Here is a 21,310-nt window from a genome sequence, read left to right as displayed (position 1 = left end):
TAATAATAATAATGTTGGTATTTGTTAAGCGCTTACTACGTGCCGAGCACTGTTCTAAGCGCTGGGGGAGATACAGGGGCATCGGGTTGCCCCACCTGAGGCGCTCAGGCTTAATCCCCATTTTACAGAGGCATCTGGAACAGCTAACTGAGGTGACTGAGGCACCGAGAAGTGAAGTGACTTGCCCAAAGTCACACAGCTGACAAGTGGCGGAGGTGGGATTAGAACCCGTGACCTCTGACTCCTAAGCCCGGGCTCTAGCCACTGAGCCACGCTGCTTCTATACGCGCTGACTAGGTGCACTGTTCTAAGCACCGGGGGGGATACAAGGTGATCAGGTGGTCCCACGTGGGGCTCCCAGTCCTCATCCCCATTTGACAGATGAGGGAACTGAGGCCCAGAGAAGTGAAGCGACTCGCCCAAGGTCACCCAGCTGACAAGTGGCGGAGCCGGGATTCGAACCCACGACCTCTGACTCCCAAGCCCGTTCTCTTTCTGTCAGACAAGCAGCGTGGCTCAGTGGAAAGAGCCGGGGCTTGGGAGTCAGAGGTCATGGGTTCGAATCCCGGCTCTGCCACTTGGCAGCTGGGTGACCGTGGGCGAGCCGCTTCACTTCTCTGTGCCTCGGTTCCCCCATCTGTAATAATAATAATGTTGGTATTAAGCGCTTACTATGTGCAGAGCACCGTTCTAAGCGCTGATCCGTCAAATGGGGGTGAAGACCGGGAGCCCCACGAGGGACGACCCGATGCCCCCGTCTCTCCCCCAGCGCTTGGAACGGTGCTCTGCACATAGTAAGCGCTTAACAAATACCAACATTATTATTACTTTAGCGTACTCTCCCAAGTGCTTAGTACAGTGCTGTCATACAGTGAGCGGTCCATAAATGCGGGCAAGTCACTTAACTTCTCTGCGCCTCAGTTCCTCATCTGTAAAATGGGGATTAACTGTGAGCCTCCCGTGGGACCACCTGATGACCCTGTATCTCCCCCGGCGCTTAGAACAGTGCGCGGCACAGAGTAAGCGTAGAGAAGCAGCGTGGCCCGGTGGCAAGGGCACCGGCTTGGGAGTCCGAGGTCATGGGTTCGAATCCCGGCTCTGCCACCTGTCCGCTGTGTGACTGTGGGCGAGTCGCTTCACTTCTCGGTGCCTCAGTGACCTCATCTGTAAAATGGGGATGAAGACTGTGAGCCCCACGTGGGACATCCTGATTCCCCTGTGTCTCCCCCCAGCGCTTAGAACGGTGCTCGGCACACAGTAAGCGCTTAACGAATCCCAACATTACCATTATTATTATTCTCTGTGCCTCAGTTCCTCCTCTGTAAAATGGGGATTAACTGTGAGCCTCCCGTGGGACCACCCGATGACCCCGGATCTCCCCCGGCGCCTCGAACGGCGCTCGGCACAGAGTAAGCGCTTAACAAATACCAACCTTGATTATTCTTATTAAATGCAGATGAATGATTGAAGGAATGAAGATTTCCAAGGGACCGGGACCGGGCAGGCCGGGCTCCGCGGTTCGAGGGGTCTCTGTCTCTCTGTCTCTGTCCGTCTCTCTTTCCCAGATCTTGGGCGGATCTTGGCCCCGGCCTCCACGGCCGGGAATGGCACAGGCCGTTGGCCCTGCCGGGCCCCGAGCCCGAGAGTCAGATCTGGGCATCGTGCCCGCCCCGGCCGGCCTGCGCCGCCTCAAGCTGCCCGGGCTGGGGGTGGGGCTGAGGGGAAGGGCCGGGGAGGGGGGCAACCGGAGCAGGGGGAAGCGGAGAAATTCCGGAAACACGGGGAATTAGGGATAACGGGAATACCGCTATTAATAACGAGGAAACGCCGAGATCTTCGCGTCGTCTGGGGTCCGATGCTTTGGGCCGGGCGGGGCCTGCTCCCTTCCCGCCACCTTCAACTCCCTCCCCGAATTCAGGACCTTGCTCGATCCCGGCTCTGCCACTCGTCAGCCGGGTGACTGTGGGCGAGTCGCTTCGCTTCTCGGTGCCTCAGTTACCTCATCTGTAAAATGGGGATTAAGACTCGCGTCCGACACTGCTCGGCACATAGTAAGCGCTCAATAATAATAATAATGTTGGCATTTGTTAAGCGCTTACTAGGTGCAGAGCACCGTTCTAAGCGCTGGGGGAGATACAGGATAATCAGGTTGTCCCACGTGAGGCTCCCAGTTCATCCCCATTTTCCAGATGAGGTAACCGAGGCACAGAGAAGTTAAGTGACTCGCCCACAGTCACCCAGCTGACAAGTGGCAGAGCGGGGATTCGAACTCATGACCTCTGACTCCGAAGCCCAGGCTCTTTCCACTGAGCCACGCTGCTTCCCCTAACAAATACCAACATTATTATTAAAGCAGGGAGGGCCCCTTCTAACTCCACTGTGCTCTCCCAAGCACTCAGTACAGTGCTCTAAACGTAATAGGTGCCCAGCACAAAACCCTGAATCACTAGTAATAATTATAATTATGGTACCTGTTAAGTGCTTGATGATAATGTTGGTATTTGTTAAGCGCTTACCATGTGCAGAGCACTGTTCTAAGCGCTGGAATAATAATAATGTTGGTATTTGTTAAGCGCTTACTGTGTGAGGTTCTAAGCGCTGGGCTGGGTACAAGCAAATCGGGTTGGACACAGTCCCTGTCCCATGTGGGGCTCACAGTCTCCATCCCCATTTTCCAGATGAGGGAATTGAGGCCCAGAGAATTAATAATAATAATGCTGGTATTTAAGCCCGGGCTTTGGAGTCAGAGGTCATGGGTTCGAATCCCCACTCTGCCACTTGTCAGCTGCGTGACGGTGGGCGAGTCACTTCACTTCTCGGTGCCTCAGTTACCTCATCTGTCAAATGGGGATTAAGACTGTAGCCCCATGTGGGACAACCTGATTCCCTTGTGTCTACCCCAGCGCTGAGAACGGTGCTCTGCACATAGTAAGCGCTTAACAAATACCAACATTATTATTAAGCGCTTACTACGTGCAGAGCACCGTTCTAAGCGCTGGGGGAGATACAGGGTCGTCGGATTGTCCCATGTGGGGCTCACATTTTTTAATCCCCATTTTTACAGAGGAGGTCACTGAGGCCCAGAGAGGTTAAGTGACTTGCCCAAGGTCACACAGCAAAGTGGCAGAGCCGGGATTAGAACCCACGACCCCTGACTCCCAAGCCCGGGCTCTTTCCACTAAGCCACGCTGCTTCTCAAGAGAAGTGAAGTGACTCACTCAAGGTCACCCAGCAGACACGTGGTGGAGTCAGGATTAGAACCCATGACCTTCTGACTCCGGGCCTGTGCTCTATCCACTACACCATGCAGTAGGTACCCAGTACAGTACCCCGAACATAGTAGATATTCAGTGCTGTGCCATATAACAGTTTCTGCACACAGTATGCATTCAATGAAGTGTCTGCATACAGTGGGCACTCAGTACAGTCTCTGCACACAGTAAAGCCTCGGTACAGTGCTCTGCGAACAGTAGGCACTCAATACAGTCTCTGCACACCGATCCTCCTTGCAGTCTCTGCACAAAGGTCTTCAACAGAGCCTTTGTACACGGTGGGTCTTGAGGGCAGTGTTCTGCACACCGTGGACACTCAGTATATTCTTCGCACCCAGGCTCTGTACAGTCTTTGCACGTAGTGGGTCCTCAGTGCAGTCTTTGCCCACAGACAGTCCTCAGTACAGTGCTCTGCAGACGGTAAGCACTCAGTACAGTCCCCGTTCCCGGTAAATCGCCTAGAGCAGCGCTCTGCAGGGAGTAGGAACCCGATCGATCCCTCCGATCGTCGGAACCGGGGTCCTCAGGGGAAGCGGAGGAATGGGGCAATTTCCCGGGAGAATTCAGACCCGCAGACCCCCTCCTGCCCTGGAAGGTTGGAAGAGAAACGTCTTTGGAAGCCATAAATACTTCAGGATTTCTCCACTCCACCTTGGGCACGGAGTTCTGACCTTGCCGTTTCTAATTCAGGAATCCCGGCGGTGCTCGGGACGAATCCTGTGACTTTCCTGGGCCGCTCAAGCCCCACGAGGAGAGGAAGGCTGTCGGGAGTGGATAAAGCCCTGGCCCGGGAGTCAGAAGACCCCGAGTTCCAAATTATTCATTCAGTCGTATTTATCGAGCGCTTCCTGTGTGCGGAACGCTTGGAGTGTACAGTTCGGCAACAGATAGAGACCGTCCCCTGCCCGACAACGGGCTCGCGGCCCGAAAGGGGGAGACAGCGAAACAAGACACGTAGACGGGCATCAATAAGTAGAATCATACATATCTACACATCATTAATAAAATAGAGTAATAAATAATATATATAAATATGCACCAGAGTTGTGGGGAGGGGGGAGAGCAGAGGGAGAGTGTAGGGGGAATGGGGAGGGGCGGAGGGAAAGGGAGGGCTCCATCTGGGAAGGCCTCCTGGAGGAGGTGAGCCCTCAGGAGGGCTGTGAAGAGGGGAGGCGAGTTAGTTTGGCGGGTGTGAGGAGGGCACCTGCCTGCTGTGTGACCTTGGACAAGTCACTTCCCTTCTCCGGGCCTCCGTTTCCTCATCTGTAAAATAAGGTTTCAATACCTGTTCTCCCGCCTGCTGAGACCGGGAGTCTCACGTGGGACAGGGACAGCGTCCCAGCTGATTAACTTGCGTCTACCACAGTTGCTTAGTACACGGAGCAAATCCTTAACAAATTCCACAGTGTTTTTATTATTCTCCTCTTCTTCCACTTTTCCTCCTCTTCTTCCCTTTCTCAACCTCTTCCTCCCTCCCTCCCTTTCTCCTCTCTCCCTTCTCCTCCCTTCCTCCTCCTCTTCCATCTTCCTCCCTCCCTTTCTCCTCTCTCCCTTCTCCCGTCCTCCTCTTCTTCCATCTTCCTCTCTCCCTTTCTCCTCTCTCTCCCTTCTCCCCCCTTCCTCCTCCTCTTCCATCTTCCTCCTTCCCTTTCTCCTCTCTCTCCCTTCTCCCCCTCTTCCTCTTCTTCTTCCATCTTCCTCCCTCCCTCTCCCTCTCTCCCTTCTCCCCCCTTCCTCCTCCTCTTCCATCTTCCTCCCTCCTTTTCTCCTCTCCCTTCTCCCCCCTTCCTCCTCCTCTTCCATCTTCCTCCCTCCCTTTCTCCTCTCTCCCTTCTCCCTTCCTCCTCCTCTTCCATCTTCCTCCTTCTCTTTCTCCTCTCTCTCCCTTGTCCCCCCTCTTCCTCCTCTTCTTCCATCTTCCTTCCTCCTCTTCCTCCTCCTCCCCTCCCTCTATCAGGCAACACACACACACACAGAGTCATGAGAGGCTCTGTGCGTCTGGAGGGAGGGGATTTTTTCTCCGGGGGGGGGGGGGGGTCCGACTAGGCCGTGGGAAAGGGAAAGCTGGGAAGTAAGGATTCCGCATGGGAAGGGGCAGCAGCCTGGAGTTTTCCCAGGCTCCGAATGCGGTATGTGGGGGGGATTGGGCCCGAGGGAGGGGGAAGTTGGGGGGTAGGGGCTGAAAACACTGGGAGAAGGGCAAGGGAGCTGGAGACGCGGTGGGTGAGATTTCCTTTCTCACCTCGACGATCAAATGCGATCCATATTCCCCTTTTCAGGACTGTGAGCCCTTTGTTGGGGAAGGATTGTCTCTCTCCGTTGCCGAATTGTACTCTCCAAGCGGTTACTACAGTGCTCTACACACAGTGAGCGCTCAATAAATACGATCGAATGAAGGAATGAATGAATATGCCTCCATAATTATGAATGAACTCCAATTCCGCCCCTCGGGCCGAGCAATCTCACCTCCCCACATAAAATGGTGGGAAAGGCTGCGTGGCCTGGTGACTAGAACCTGGGCCTGGGAGTCAGAGGGCCTGGGTTCCAATCTAATCTAATCTACTCCGAGCTTGTCCTGGGCAGGGAATGTCACTGTTTATTGTATTGTCCTTTCCCAAGAGTTTAGACCAGTGCGCTGCACACACTCAGCGCTCTCTAAATACGATTGAATGGATGCACGCAGTACGTGCCCGATAAATACGATCGAATGAATCCCACTCGTCTGCTGTGTGACCTTAGACGAGTCACTTTGCTTCTTGGTGCCCTTGGGCAAGTCACTTCACTTCTCTGGGCCTCAGTTCCCTCATCTGTAAAATGGGGATTAAGACTGTGAGCCCCATGGGGGACAGGGACTGTGTCCAACCTGATTATCTTGCATCTACCCCCGGGCTTAGAATGGTGCTTGACTCCTACTGAGCGCTTAACAAATACCATCGTTATTACCCTTTGTGCCTCAGTTTCCTCAACTGGGATTCAATCCCCCTTCTCCCTCCGACTTAGGCTGCGAGCCCTACGTGGGGTGGGGACTGTGTCCCGCCTGATGAACTGGTGCCTATCCCAGCGCTTAGAAAAATGCTTGACACATAGTAAGCCCTTAACAAATACCATTTCATTAATTAATTAAATGAATTAAATATGATTGAGAGCAGGAGTTCCTTCAGTCAATTAGTCCGTCATTAGAGAAACAGCATGGGCTTAGTCTCCTCCTTTTAGACTGTGAACCCGTCGTCGGTCAGGGATTGTCTCTATCCGTTGCCGAATTGTACATTCCAAGCGCTTAGTACAGCGTTCGGCCCACAGTAAGCGCTCAATAAATACGATCGAACGAATGAATGGGAAGAGCGCGGGCCTGGGAGTCGGAGGACCTGGGTTCTAATCCCAGCTTGGCCACCTGCCTCCTGGGTGTCCTTGGGCAAGTCATTTCACTTCTCTGGGCCTCCATTTTCTCATCTGCAAAATGGGGGTTTAATAACCCATTTTTTTTATCCCCCTTCTCCCTTAGACTGTGAGACCTAGGAGAGAAAGGGATGGTGTCCCACCCGATTATTGTGTATCCACCCCAGCACTTAACAGATGGCATTATTATTATTATCATCATCATAATCATTATTCTTTCGACTGGTGCCTCCTAGGTACGGAGCGTCGGGGAGAGTCCAATTAGAGGTGGTATTAATGTTGGTGTTTAAGCGCTTACTCTGTGCCAAGCACTGTTCTAAGCGCCAGGGTAATCGGGTTGTCCCACACAGGGCTCACAGTCTTCATCCCCATTTTACAGATGAGGTGACTGAGGCCCAAAGTCACCCAGCTGGCTAGCGGCGGAGCCGGGATTAGAACCCACGACCTCTGACTCCCAAGCCCGGGCTCTTTCCACGGAGCCACGCCGTCCTCAAGGAGCTTCCGATCTTGTCTCCTTCCACCGTGTGGGTCCCGTGGGATTGGCCACAGATCTGGGAGGGGGGGGGGATTTGGGATGGATTCCCAGGAGGTTTCCGGGAATTCCCGGTCACCCCCAGAGGGCCTGAGGGAGAGGGGCTGGAATTCCAGTGGGGAAGCCCCCAGTCTGACCTGTTGGCTCCCTGGAATTAGGGATTTGATTTGTGGGTCCAGAGACAGGCCGTACTAGCCCCCAACCCTCCCCCTCCCCCAAATTCCTACTCCCTGCCGGCTGAGGAGGGGGAGGGAAGAGGCCTTTCCAGGCTGGGGCTAGAGGGGGGATGACTTGTTCATTCCGAGCGCTTAGTACAGTGCTCCGCACATAGTAAGCGCTCCATAAATACTATTGAATGAATGAATGAATGAGGAATTATCCCGGGGGAGGTTGGGATGGGAGCTGGAAGCTTAGTTGGGCAGAATCCCCAAACTAGGGTCTCAGTTCCTCTTCTCCCACTTTCTTTCGGATTTGCATTCGGATTTGCTCCCTTTAATAATCATAATGTTGGTATTTGTTAAGGGCTCACTATGTGCAGAGCGCTGGGGGACATACGAGGTCATCAGGTGGTCCCACGTGAGGCTCACAGTCTTAATGCCCATTTTCCAGATGAGGTAAATGAGGCACAGAGAAGTTAATAATAATAATGTTGGTATTGGTTAAGCGCTTACTATGTGCAGAGCGCTGTTCTAAGCGCTGGGGGGAGATACAGGGAGATCAGGTTGTCCCCCGTGGGGCTCACAGTTAATCCCCATTGTACAGATGAGGTAACTGAGGCACAGAGAAGTGAAGTGACTCGCCCACGGTCACACAGCTGACAAGTGGCAGAGCGGGGACTCGAACCCATGACCTCTGACTCCCGAGCCCGGGCTCTTTCCACTGAGCCACGCTGCTTCTCATAAGTTAAGTGACTTGCCCTCTTGATCGGCCCCTCCCTCTGCCCCTCAGCATCCACGTCCACGCCGTGGCGCAGCGGGTGGAGCACGAGCCTGGGAGCCGGAAGGAGCTGGGTTCTAATCCCGCTCCGCGTCTGCCGTGGGACCTTGGGCGGAGTCACTCCGCTTCTCTCTGCCTCAGTCACCTTATCTGTAAAACGCAGATAAGAGCTTGAGCCCCAGATGCGTCCAACCTGATTAACTCGCACCTACCCCAGCATTTAGAACAGTGCTTGGCGCATAGTAAGCACTTAAGTGCCACTATTATTATTAATATCCTTATTTCCATCGTTTATATTAACGTCTGCCTCCCCTCTCCAGATTCTAAGCTTGTTGTGGTCAGGGCACCTGTCTACCAACTCCGTCATCAGTCAATCATATTTATTGAGCACCTAATAAATGCAGGACTAAGCGCTTGGGAGAGCTCAATATAACGCTCCAGCAGACACCTTCACCCTTGGTATTCTTCCGTGTGCTTAGTACAGTTCTCTGCACACAGAGAGCGCTCAATAAATGTGATTGATTGCTTGATCGATTGGAGTTGGACTCTCCTCCGTAGCCCCCCTCGCCTCGCAAGCGGTGTGTGTCAGTGGGGGGAGGAGGGCGGTCAGTGGGTGTGATTCTAAGGGGGTCAGTGTGTGTCGGTGTGGATGCCGAGGTGCGTCGGTGTGTGTCTGCGCGACTGGGGGGGCTCAGTGTGTATATGTGACTCCGAGGGGTCAGCGTGTGTGACGCCGAGGTGTGTCGGTGTGTGTCTGCGCGACTGGGGGGGGGCTCGGTGTGTATACGTGACTCCGAGGGGTCAGTGTGGGTCGGTGTGTGGGACGCCGAGGTGTGTCTGCGTGTGTCTGTGTGGCTGGGGGGGGGCCTCGGTGTGTATATGTGAGTCCGAAGGGTCAGTGTGTGTCTGTGCGACTGGGGGGTGGGCCTCGGTTTGTATACGCGACTCTGAGGGGTCAGTGTGGATCGATGTGTGTGACGCCGAGGTGTGTCAATGTGTCTGCGCGACTGGGGAGGGGGGCCTCGGTGTGTATACGTGACTCCGAGGGGTCAGTGTGGGTCGGTGTGTGGGACGCCGGGTGTGTCTGTGTGGCTGGGGGGGGTGCCTCGGTGTGTACATGTGAATCCGAAGGGTCAGCGTGTGTGACGCCGAGGTGTGCCAGTGTGTGTCTGTGCGACTGGGGGGTGGGCCTCGGTTTGTATATGCGACTCCGAGGGGTCAGTGTGGGTCGATGTGTGCGACGCCGAGGTGTGTCAGTGTGTCTCTCTGTGGCTGGAAGGAGGCTCAGTGTGTATATGTGACTCCGAGGGGTCAGCCTGTGTGACGCCGAGGTGTGTCGGTGTGTCTGGGCGACTGGGGCGGGGGGCCTCGGTGTGTATATGTGAGTCCGAAGGGTCAGCGTGTGTGACGCTGAGGTGTGCCGGTGTGTGTCTGTGCGACTGGGGGGCGGGCCTCGGTTGGTATATGTGACTCTGAGGGGTCAGTGTGTGTGACGCTGAGGTGTGTCAGTGTGTGTCTGTGAGACTGTGGGGAGACTCGGTGTGTATATGTGACTCCGCAGGGTCAGCGTGTGTGACCCTGAGGTGTGTCAGCGTGTGTCTGTGCGACTGTGGGGAGGCTGGATGGGTATATTTGAGTCCGAGGGGTCAGCGTGTGTGTGACGCCGAGATGTGTCAGTGTGTGTCCGTGCGACTGCGGCGGGGGGAACTCGGTGTGTATATGTGACTCCGAGGGGTCAGTGTGAGGCAGTGTGTGGGACTGCAAGGGGTGTCAGCGTGTGTGTTAGCGTTGGCGTTTGGGATACGGAATGGTGTCAAGTGTGTGGGACTGAGCGGTGTCGGTGAGTGTGACGTGGAGTGTCGGTGTGTACATGTGTCATCCGGGGGGAGGGGGGGAGATCAGTGTGTGTGTGTACGTACATGTGTGACACAGAGGGGGTCAGTATGTGGGACTGAGTGGTGTCAGTGTGTGATCTGGAGGAGTGTGGGTGGGTACATATGTGACCTGGAGGGGGTCAGTGTTTGTGTGTGTGTGCGTGTGTGACCCAGAGGGGCTCAGCTGTGTGTGACCCAGAGGAGTGTGGGTGTGCACATGTGTGACCCGGGGGCGGTGTGTGTGTGCACATGTGAGCCGGAGGGGGTGTGTGTGTGCATGCATGTGTGACCCAGAGGAGTGTGGGTGTGCACGTGTGTGACCCAGAGGGGGTGTGGGTGTGCACATGTGAGCCGGAGGGGGTGTGTGTGCATGCATGTGTGACCCAGAGGAGTGTGGGTGTGCACGTGTGTGACCCAGAGGGGGGGGGGGGTGTGCGCACATGTGAGCCGGAGGGTGTGTTTGTGTGCATGCATGTGTGACCCAGAGGAGTGTGGGTGTGCACGTGTGTGACCCAGAGGGGGGGTGTGTGTGTGCACGTGTGTGACCTGGGGGGGGGGGGGTCAATGCGTGTGACTGGGCGGCGTGGTTGCGATTGTGTGACCGTGTGACTGTGTGTGCGCGGAGGCGATCGATGGTCATCGATCGCGTCCCCGACGAGCTGCTCCACTTTGCAGCCAATGTGAGGCCCGGCCGGGGGGAGGGGCGCCGGGGCTGCGCTCAAGACCCGGACTGGATTCCCGCACCCCTCCGCCCGCCCCAAGGACCCCGGGAGTCCGGGATCCGGAGCCTGGAGCGCGGGCCGCGGAAAGCCCGGACCGCGGAATACGGAGCCTGGAGCGCGGGCCGCGCAGCCCGCGGAGCGCGGAAAGCGCGGAGCGCGGAATCGGGAGCCTGGAGCGCGGCCCGCGGAAAGCCCGGAGCGCGGAATCGGGAGCCTGGAGCGCGGAGCCCGGAATCCGGAGCCTGGAGTGCGGTCCGCGGAAAGCCCGGAGCGCGGAATTCGGAGCCTGGAGCGCGGACCGCGGAAAGCGCGGAACCCGGAATCCGGAGCCTGGAGTGCGGAGCTCCCCAGTAATAATGGTGGTATTTGTTAATTCATTCAATAGTATTTATTGAGCGCTTACTATGTGCGGAGCACTGTACTAAGCGCTTGCAATGTACAATGTGCAGAGAAGCAGCGTGGCTCAGTGGAAAGAGCACGGGCTTTGGAGTCAGAGGTCATGGGTTCGAATCCCGGCTCGGCCACTCGTCAGCTGTGTGACTTTGGGCGAGTCACTTCACTTCTGGGTGCCTCAGTTCCCTCATCTGTAAAATGGTGATGAAGACTGTGAGCCCCACGTGGGACGACCTGATTCCCCTGTGTCTACCCCAGCGCTTAGAACAGTGCTCGGCACGTAGTAAGCGCTTAACAAATACCAACGTTATTATTATTATTACAAATCGGTAACAGGTAGAGACAGTCCCTGCCCTTTGATGAGCTTGTTAAGCACTTATTATGTGCCGAGCACTGTTCTAAGCGCTGGGGGAGGTACAGGGTCATCGGGTTGTCCCACGTGAGGCTCACAGTTAATCCCCATTTTACAGATGAGGTCACTGAGGCACAGAGAAGTGAAGTGACTCGCCCAAGGTCACACAGCAGACAGGCGGCGGAGTCGGCATTAGAACCCACGACCCCTGATTCCCAAGCCCGGACTCTTTCCACTAAGCCACGCTGCTTCTCTAATACTAATGGTGGTATTTGAGAAGCGCTTACTACGTGCCGAGCACTGTTCTAAGCGCTGGGGGAGATACAGGGTCATCGGGTTGTCCCGCGTGGGGCTCACATTTTTTAATCCCCAGTTTACAGATGAGGGAACTGAGGCCCAGAGAAGTGAAGTGACTCGCCCAAGGTCACGCAGCAGACAGGCGGCGGAGTCCGGGATTAGAACCCACGACCTCTGACTCCCAAGCCCGGGCTCTCTCCACTGAGCCGCGCTGCTTCTCTGATCGCGGAGTCCGGACGGTGGACCCGCCAGACTGCTTGTTTTGGTGTCTTTCTCCCCCACTTTTAGACTGCGAGCCCGTTGTTGGGCAGGGATGGTCTCTATCTGTGGCCAAATTGTCCCTTCCAAGCGCTTAGTACAGCGCTCTGCGCGTAGTCAGCGCTCAATAAATACGATTGAATGAATGGATGCCCAACCGCCACCCTCTCCGGGCCCCAGCTCTCCCGGGGTCATTCGGTGACCCCGTCTCTAAAATGGTTACGGGACAATCAGGTGGTCCCACGTGAGGCTCCCGGTCTTCACCCCCGTTTTCCAGATGAGGTCACTGAGGCCCAGAGGAGGGTAGTGACTTGCCCAAAGTCACACAGCTGACAGGTGGAAGAGCCGGGATTAATAATGTTGGTATTTGTTAAGCGCTTCCTATGTGCAGAGCACTGTTCTAAGCGCGGGGGGAGATACGGGGTAACCAGGTTGTCCCTCGTGAGGCTCGCAGTTAATCCCCGTTTTCCAGATGAGGTCACTGAGGCCCAGAGAAGTGAAGCGACTCGCCCACAGTCGCACGGCTGACGAGTGGCCGAGCCGGCATTCGAACCCGTGACCTCCGACTCCAAAGCCCGGGCCCTTTCCACTGAGCCCCGCTGATTAGGACCCACCACCTCTGACTCCCGGTCCCGTGCTCTTCCCACCGAGCCACGCTGCTTCTCGGAGTCACTTCACTTCTCTGGGCCTCAGTTGCCTCATCTGGAAAATGGGGATCGAGACTGGGAGCCCCATGTGGGACAGGGACTGGGTCCGACCTGGTTACCCCAGTGCTTAGAACAGTGCTTGGAACATAGTAAGTGCTTAAATACCGTCATCATCATCATCATTCTTTTTATTTATTATTATTATGATTTATTTAGAGAAGCAGCGTGGCTCAGTGGAAAGAGCCCGGGCTTTGGAGTCAGAGGTCGTGGGTTCGAATCCCGGCTCGGCCACTCGTCAGCTGTGGGACGGTGGGCAGGTCACTTCACTTCTCTGTGCCTCAGTTACCTCATCTGTAAAATGGGGGTGAAAAAATGTGAACCCCACGTGGGACAACCTGATTCCCCTGTGTCTCCCCAGCGCTTAGAACAGTGCTCTGCACATAGTAAGCGCTTAACAAATAACATTATTAGAATTATTATTACTTAGAGCGCGGGCTTGGGAGTCAGAGGTCGTGCGTTCGAATCTCAGCTCCGCCACTTGTCTGCTGTGTGCCGTCGGACGAGCCGCCTAACTTCTCTGCGCCTCGGTTGCCTCATCTGGAAAATGGGGCTGGAGACTGTGAGCCCCACGGGGGTCCGGGACCGACTCCAACCCCATTTGCTCGTACGCACCCCAGCGCTTAGAACAGTGCCTGGCATGTAGTGAGCGCTTCACAGAAACCGGTACTCTTCTACACTGTGGGCCCGTTGATGGGCGGGGCTTGTCCCTGTTGCTGAATTGTACTTTCCAAGCGCTTAGTACAGTGCTCCGCCCACGGGAAGCGCTCAACAAATACAATCGAACGAATGAGTGCGGCGTTTCCCCCGGCCTCCTGATTGACAGTGTAAACAACGCTACAATAAGCGCTTCATCTAATGAACCCGAGCAGGCCGGGAGGAAGATACTAAGCGGCGTGACTTAGTGGAACGAGCCCGGGCTTGGGAGTCAGAGGTCGTGGGTTCTAATCCTGCCTCCCCCGCTGTGAGACCTTGGCCAAGTCACTTCTCTGGGCCTCAGGTATCTCGTCTGTAAAACGGGGATGAAGACCCGGGAGCCCCACGTGGGACAACCTGATTCCCTTGTATCTCCCTCAGTGCTTAGAACGGTGCTCGGCACATAGTAAGCGCCTCACAAATACCATTATTATTGGTATTATTATTAATTATAACGCCCTCCCCACCCCCAACTCCCCGGACTGCTATACAGGCCTCCGAGGGGACTGGGGAGGGGGTGTCTCCGAGGACCCGGGGCGTTAAAGGGAGCCTCGCGTGGGACGACCTGATGACCCTGTATCTCCCCCAGCGCTTAGGACAGTGCTCTGCACCTAGTAAGCGCTTCACACATACCAACATTATTATTATTCAGCCCCATTTGACAGATGAGGGAACGGAGGCCCGGGGGGAAGGCCAAGCGCTCTAACAGCGTGGCTTAGTGCCGAGAGCAGGGACTTGGGCGTCCGAGGACCTGGGTTCTAATCCTGCCTCCGCCACTCCTCCAAGTGTGTGACCTTGGGCCCGCCACTTCGCTTCCTCTGTGCCTCAGTTCCCTCGCCTGTAAAATGGGGATTGAGACCGTGAGCCCCACGGGGGACAACCTTGTATCGACCGCGGCGTTTAGACCAGTGCCTGGCATGTAGTAAGCGCTTAAAAAATACCATTATTAGTATTATTATTATTAATAACAGGTTTTCCAGGAGGCGGGGGGCGGCGCAGACGTCCGCCTTTTCTCTGCAATTCCCATCCAAGCCAGAGGGTACCAAGAGGAGCCCGGCCGGGAAAGTTGCCTCCAGATTGCTGCGGAATTTGTTTTTTTCCCCAATCTATATTTAGACGACAGCCCCCTCCCGCCCCCCGCCTTTGGAGCCGAACCCTGTTTTTCAATTATTCAGCGTTTTCCTTTCCGCGTCCAGATTCTCCCCGCACCCTCCCGCCCCCTCCCCTCTCCGGCCTCGAGTGGCTCGGTTTCCCCCCGCGAGCTCGGTAAATAGTCGACTCCTTTCGCTTTTTGGGGGGCTCCGGCCGGCCCGGGGTGGGAAAAAAAACGAATCGTGGTATTTGTTAAGCGCCTACTATGTGCAGAGCGCTCTTCTAAGCGCGGGGGGGGGATACACGGTGATCCAGGTGGTCCCACAGTTTTAATCCCCATTTGACAGATGAGGCAACTGAGGCACAGAGAGGTTAAATGACTTGCCCAAGTCATTTAGTGTGTATTGTGTGCGTATGTGTATTCTGTATTTGCACCCCCAGACGGGCCCTGGGAGAAAGAGGACGGGCGTCATTGTCAAAATCCACACAAACAAGCGCTTGGTACAGTGCTCTGCACAGAGTAAGCGCTCGATAAATACTGTCGAATGAATGAATCAGAATAACGCAGAGAAGCGGTGTGGTCGAATGGGTAGAGCGCTGGCCTGAGAGAAGGACCTGGATTCCGATCCTGACTCGGCCCCTTGGCCGCTATGTGACCTTAGACAAGTCATTTCACTTCTCCGCGGCTCAGTTTCCTCCTCCGTAAAATGGATTTTGCAGCAAATTAAACCAAAGTGGTCCACTTGGATGAGCATACTTTGGACCCACCATCGGGAGGGCTCGATTAGACCGTGAGCAGGGATGGTCGCTATCTGTTGCCGAATTGTACGTTCCAAGCGCTTAGTACAGTGCTCTGCGCATAGCCAGCGCTCAATAAATACTACTGAATTGAATTCCCTGGGGAAGTCATCGATGCTAGGAAAACCCGGGGAAAACGTGGAAGTGGCAGAGAACGTAACGACGATGTCGGAAGAACCTCTAGAAAGATCCCGGATTATGGCAGAGGACGGGACGTTCTGGAGAAGAGAGATCCGTAGAGGCCCTTCGAATCGGAAACGACTCGATGATGATAGTAATCATCGTGATAAAATGGGGGTAAAGACTGTGAGCCCCACGTGGGACAGGGACCGTGTCCCATCCGATTTGCTCGTATCCTCCCACCGGTGATTAGTACGGTCCCTGGCACATTTCATTCATTTATTCGATCGTATTTATGGAGCGCTTACTGTGTGCAGAGCACTGAACTAGGCGCTTGGAAAGTACAATTCAGCAATAAAGAGAGACAATAAAGAGAGACAATAAAGAGAGACACCGGGCTCACAGTCTAGAAGGGGGGGAGACAGACATCAAAACAAGTAAAAATATATTATAAATCAATAGAATTATAGATATATACACGTCAAAGGACGTAAACAGGCATTAATAGAAAAAAAGGGAATTATAGATATGCACATATATACACAAGGGCTGTTTTGGGGGGGAGGGGTAGAGCAAAGGGAGCGAGCCGCGGCGATGGGGAGGAAGGGGAAACTGAGGAAAAGGGGGGCTTAGTCTGGGAAGGCCTCTCGGAGGAGGTGAACCTTCAGTAGGGCTCTGAAGGCGGGGGAGGTGTGATTATTGGGCGGATTTGAGGAGGCAAGTGCTTCCTAAATATGTCAAAAATGCTGGGATGGATGTGATTCCTCTTTTTACTTTGGAGGGGGGCGTCTTCAGCGCAGTTTCTCCTCCTCTAAACCCAGACAATAACTCACTTCTCCCCCCCGCCCCCACGGGAGTCTTTTGTTCGACCCTTGGTCTACACCGCCTTCTACTCACCGGGTGGTGTTTGTCCATAGCATTTGTCCATTTGCATCTCTGAGAGATGGGGCGACAGTGGGAGTCCTAAAAGGGGGCTTGGTCGGGTGGGCGGGGGGTAAGGGGGGATTTTATGGACCTTTCCCCCCCGTCCTGGACGGGCCCGAGAGCTTCTGCCTCTTAATAATAGAATTGTCTCTCTTTACTGCTGGATTGTACTTTCCCAGCGCTTAGTACACGGTAACATTCCGCTCCATAGATACGACGGAATGAAGGAGTGAATGAATAATAATTATGGTATTTATTAAACACTTACTATGTTCCCGGTGTTCTAAGCGCCGGGGCCTTAGACAAGCAAATCAGGAGGGGCACCGTCCCTGTCCCGCATGGGCTCGCCGTCTCCATCCCCATTTTACAGATGAGGGAACTGAGGCACAGAGACGTTAAGTGATTTGCCCAAGGCCACACAGCAGGACGAGTGGCAGAGCCGGGACTAGGATCTATTTATCGCGATAATGTTGTCTTGTTTTCGTCCGTCCGTCTCCCCCGACTAGACCGTGAGCCCGTCACTGGGCAGGGATTGTCTCTATCTGTTGCCGAATGGTCCATTCCAAGCGCTTAGTCCGGTGCTCTGCACATAGTAAGCGCTCAATAAATACGACTGGATGAATGAATGAACCCAAGACTCTCTGACTCCCAGGCCCGCGCTCTTTCCACTCGTTAAGCACTTGTACTCGTTAAGCACTTTTTAAAAAATGACATTTATTTAGCGCTTACTATGTGCCGGTCACTGTACTGAGCGCCGGGGTAGACACAGGCTAATCAGGTCGGACCCGGTCCACGTCCCACATGGACCTTAATCCCCATGTTGCAGATGAAGTCACCGAGGCTCGCCCAAGGTCACACAGCAGACGGACCGTGAGCCCCTCCAGACTTTAAGCTCGTGAAGGGCAGGCGTTGTCTCTCCTATTGTACTTTCCCAAGCGTTTAGTACAGTGCTCTGAACATGATCCCCTCAGCACGGTGCTCATGTGCATATAGTATTTATTACCCGATTTATTTTGTTAATGAGGTGTACATCCCCTTGATTCTATAGAGAAGCAGCGTGGCTCAGTGGAAAGAGCCCGGGCTTGGGAGTTAGAGGTCATGGGTTCGAATCCCTGCTCTGCCGCTTGGCAGCTGGGTGACTGCGGGCGAGTCACTTCACTTCTCCGTGCCTCGGTCCCCTCATCTGTAAAATGGGGATGAAGACCGTGAGCCTCCCGTGGGACCACCTGATGACCCCGTATCTCCCCCAGCGCTTAGAACGGTGCTCCGCACATAGTAAGCGCTTAACGAATACTAACATTATTATTATTTATCTTGATGATGAGGTCTTGGTTTTGTTCTGTTTTGCTGCCTCTCTCCCCCGTTTAGACTGTGAGCCCGTCACTGGGCAGGGATTATCTGTTGCCGAATTGCCGTTCCAAGCGCTTAGTCCAGCGCTCTGCCCATCGTAGGCGCTCAATCAATACTACCGAATGAATGATCAGTACGACTGAAGTGATGGGGGGGGATTAGAACCCAGGCCGGTGCTCTTTCCCCTATTAACACATATCATTAGAAAAAAGAAAAGATCAGCAGCCAACCTCCCCCACGAGACAGATTGTTTGCTTGCCATCTTAAAATTCTCCTTCAACCACCGGAAAGAGGTTCCAAGTTTTCCGGAATCCGTCTCCCCGACTATACGCTGACTCTAAACAGTCAGTATATAGTAATATATAACACTTAGACTGTAAACCCGTCATTGGGCAGGGATTGTCTCTATCCGTTGCCGAATTGTATATTCCAAGCGCTTAGTACAGTGCCCTGCACATAGTGAGCGCTCAATCTGTCTGTCTCCCCCGATTAGACTGTAAGCCCGTCAACGGGCAGGGGTTGGCTCTATCTGTTGCCGAATTGGCCATTCCAAGCGCTTAGTACAGTGCTCTGCACGTAGTAAGCGCTCAATAAATACTACTGAATGAATGAATCGATGAATGCTATTGATTGAACCCCAATTCCAACTCTTTTGTTAAATGCAGCGCTCTGGGCTCCCTGTGGGCTACTAACTTAACTCTCCCAAGTGTGCCCAGAGTAGCCCATAAGCTCCTGGGGGGGCAGGGAGTGTGTCTTCTCCTTTTTTAAATAATAATAATAGAGGTCGTCGAGGGTTTACTCCGTCCCAGGCACTGTACTGAGCGCCGGGGTAGATGCGAGCTAATCAGAGCCTTAATCCCCATTTGACCGGGGGGGGGGGGGGGGTAAATGAGGCACAGAGAAGTGACTTGCCGAAGGCCGCCTAGCAGACGAGGTCACCCAGCAGCCAGGTTCTCTTTTCTAGAAAAACGTTCAGTCCATATCTCCCCACTTGCCCCAAACCTCCAGCGGTTGCCCGTCCACCCCCACATCAAACAGAAAGTCCTTATCATCGGCTTTAAGACGTTCAATCAACTCTTCCCCTCCTCCCTCACTTCATTCGTTGACCTACTAATTCCATCAATCATATCTGTTGAGCGCTTACTATGTGCAGAGCACTGTAGTAAGCGCTTGGGAGGATACAATAGAACAGAATTAGCCGACACATTCCCTCCCCATTAACGAGCTTACAGTCTAAAACCTATCTGCTGACTGTATCTGTATCTCATTTCTTTTTCCCCTCCTCCCTCCGGCCTAATAATAATCATTATTATTATTATTATGGTATCTAAGTGCTTACTAAGTGCCAGGCACTATTCTAAGCGCCTGCAACACATCGTTCATCTATAACAGACGACTACTCTCCCCATTTTCAAAGCCCTACGGAAAATTAGCGCGGTGATTGACACCATCCGCTCTAAGTTTCTTGAGGGCAGGGATCCAGTCTATTGCCGGCTCCCGAGTGCTCTGAACCCAGTAGGTGCTCAGTATGTACTATCGATTGATTAATTCCTCTGACTTCGAAGTCTTAGCTTGGGATCTTTCCCTCTTTACTGCTCACCCCCTCCTCCCATCTCTCCTTGCTCCCCTGAAGTCGTGGCCTGGACTAATGAAATCACCTCTGCTCCTCTGAGGACAGAATGATGATAACGGGAATGATAATTGTGCTATTTCTCAAGTGCTTACTATGTGCCGGACACTGTACTAAGCGCTGGGTTGGAGATACGGTAAGTGGGTTGGACACAGTCCCTATCCTACATAGGGCTCGTAATCTTCATTTTACAGATGAGGTAACAGAAGCCCAGAGAATTATAATAATAATCAGGAGGGTATTTGTTAAGCGCTTAGTATGTGGCAGGCACTGTACTAAACACTGGGGAAGAAATAAGGCTGATGACAGAATGATGATAATGGGAATGATGACTGTGGTATTTCTTAAGCGCTTACTATGTGCCAGACACGGTACTAAGCGCTGGGTTGGAGATAATAATAATGTTGGTATTTGTTAAGCGCTTCCTATGTGCAGAGCACTGTTCTAAGCGCTGGGGGAGATACAGGGTAATCAGGTCGTCCCACGGGAGGCTCACAGTCCATCCCCATTTTACAGATGAGGTCACTGAGGCACAGAGAAGTGAAGTGACTCGCCCACAGTCACCCAGCTGACAAGTGGCAGAGCCGGGAGTCGAACTCCCGACCTCTGACTCCGAAGCCCGGGCTCTTTCCACTGAGCCACGCTGCTTCCCTATCCTACACAGGGCTCATAGACTTAATCCCCGTTTTACTGATGAGGTAACTGAGGCCCAAAGAATAATAATCATAATGATGATGGTATTGGTTAAGTGCTTACCACGTGCCAAGCGCTGTTCTGAGCGCTGGGGGAGATAGAAGGTAATCAGGTTGTCCCACGTGGGGCTCCCAGACCTCATCCCCCTTTTACAGACGAGGTAACCGAGGCCCAGAGAAGTGACTTGTCCAAGGTCACACAGCAGAGAAGGGGCGGGGATTAGAACCCAGAACCTTCCGACTCCCAGGCCCGCGCCGCTCCTCGTTACGAGCGGTCCCCGCTGCCCGGTTCCGGGGGCCGCCGGGAGCGCCCGCCGTCCCCTCCCCGGGCACCTTGACCACCGGAGGGGCAGAGGCCGGGTTGACGTCGGGCCTCGGGGACTCCTGTCACGCCGTGGAGAAGCGACTTCGGGGGGATCGGAATTTATTAAGGGGAACAGACTTACCGACAGATGGACAGACAGAGGACCGCTTCGCTGTCCCCGTTTCCCTAGGAAACCAGGCGAAAAGAGAGGCAACAGAAATAGAAGCTGGTGGTGGTTGGTGGTGGTGGTGGAGGGGTGCGCGTGAGAGAGAGGGAGAGAGGCAAGGAGGAGTCGAAGAACGGCGTCTGGGGGATTCGGTAGAGGGAGGGTGGAGATAATGCTATATTCAGGTGCTCCCGCCAGCCGGAATCCTCGCCATCTCTCCCTCTAGTCCCCGGGGCCTAATGATGACGGTATTTTTCCTTAATGGCATTTGTTAAGCGCTCACTATGTGCCGAGCACTGTTCCAAGCGCCGGAGGAGATACAGGGTGATCAGGTGGTCCCGCGAGGGGCTCACAGTCCTCATCCCCACTTGACAGATGAGGGAACTGAGGCACAGAGAAGAGCATGGCGTCTGTTAAGCGAGGTGACTTGCCCGAGGTCACACAGCAGGCAAGTGGAGGAGCCGGGATTAGAACCCATGACCTCCCGATTGTGTCAGATCTGATTACCGTACGTCTTCCGCGGTGCTTGGCTCTTAGTAAGTGATTGATAACTTCTTCAATTATTAATAGGTACTCAATAAATACTTTTCATTGAAGTCGGTGTTTCCCCCAGAGCTGTCCGGTCTGGACTCCCAGCCCCGCCCCAGCCCCTTTTGGCAACCCCGACCCGCCTAATTCCTTATGGTTCCCCTGCCACAGTGCAAAATTGACACCTCTGACTTATCTCGGGGATTTTGGGGAAATTCCAAAAAGTACGAGGCCTGGATGGGGCCAAGTGTGACCACATTGGTCCAATTTGGAT

The sequence above is a fragment of the Ornithorhynchus anatinus genome, chromosome X2, assembly GCF_004115215.2.
Source record: "Ornithorhynchus anatinus isolate Pmale09 chromosome X2, mOrnAna1.pri.v4, whole genome shotgun sequence".
Taxonomy (NCBI): Eukaryota; Metazoa; Chordata; class Mammalia; order Monotremata; family Ornithorhynchidae; genus Ornithorhynchus; species Ornithorhynchus anatinus.
This window is presented reverse-complemented; position numbering follows the sequence as displayed.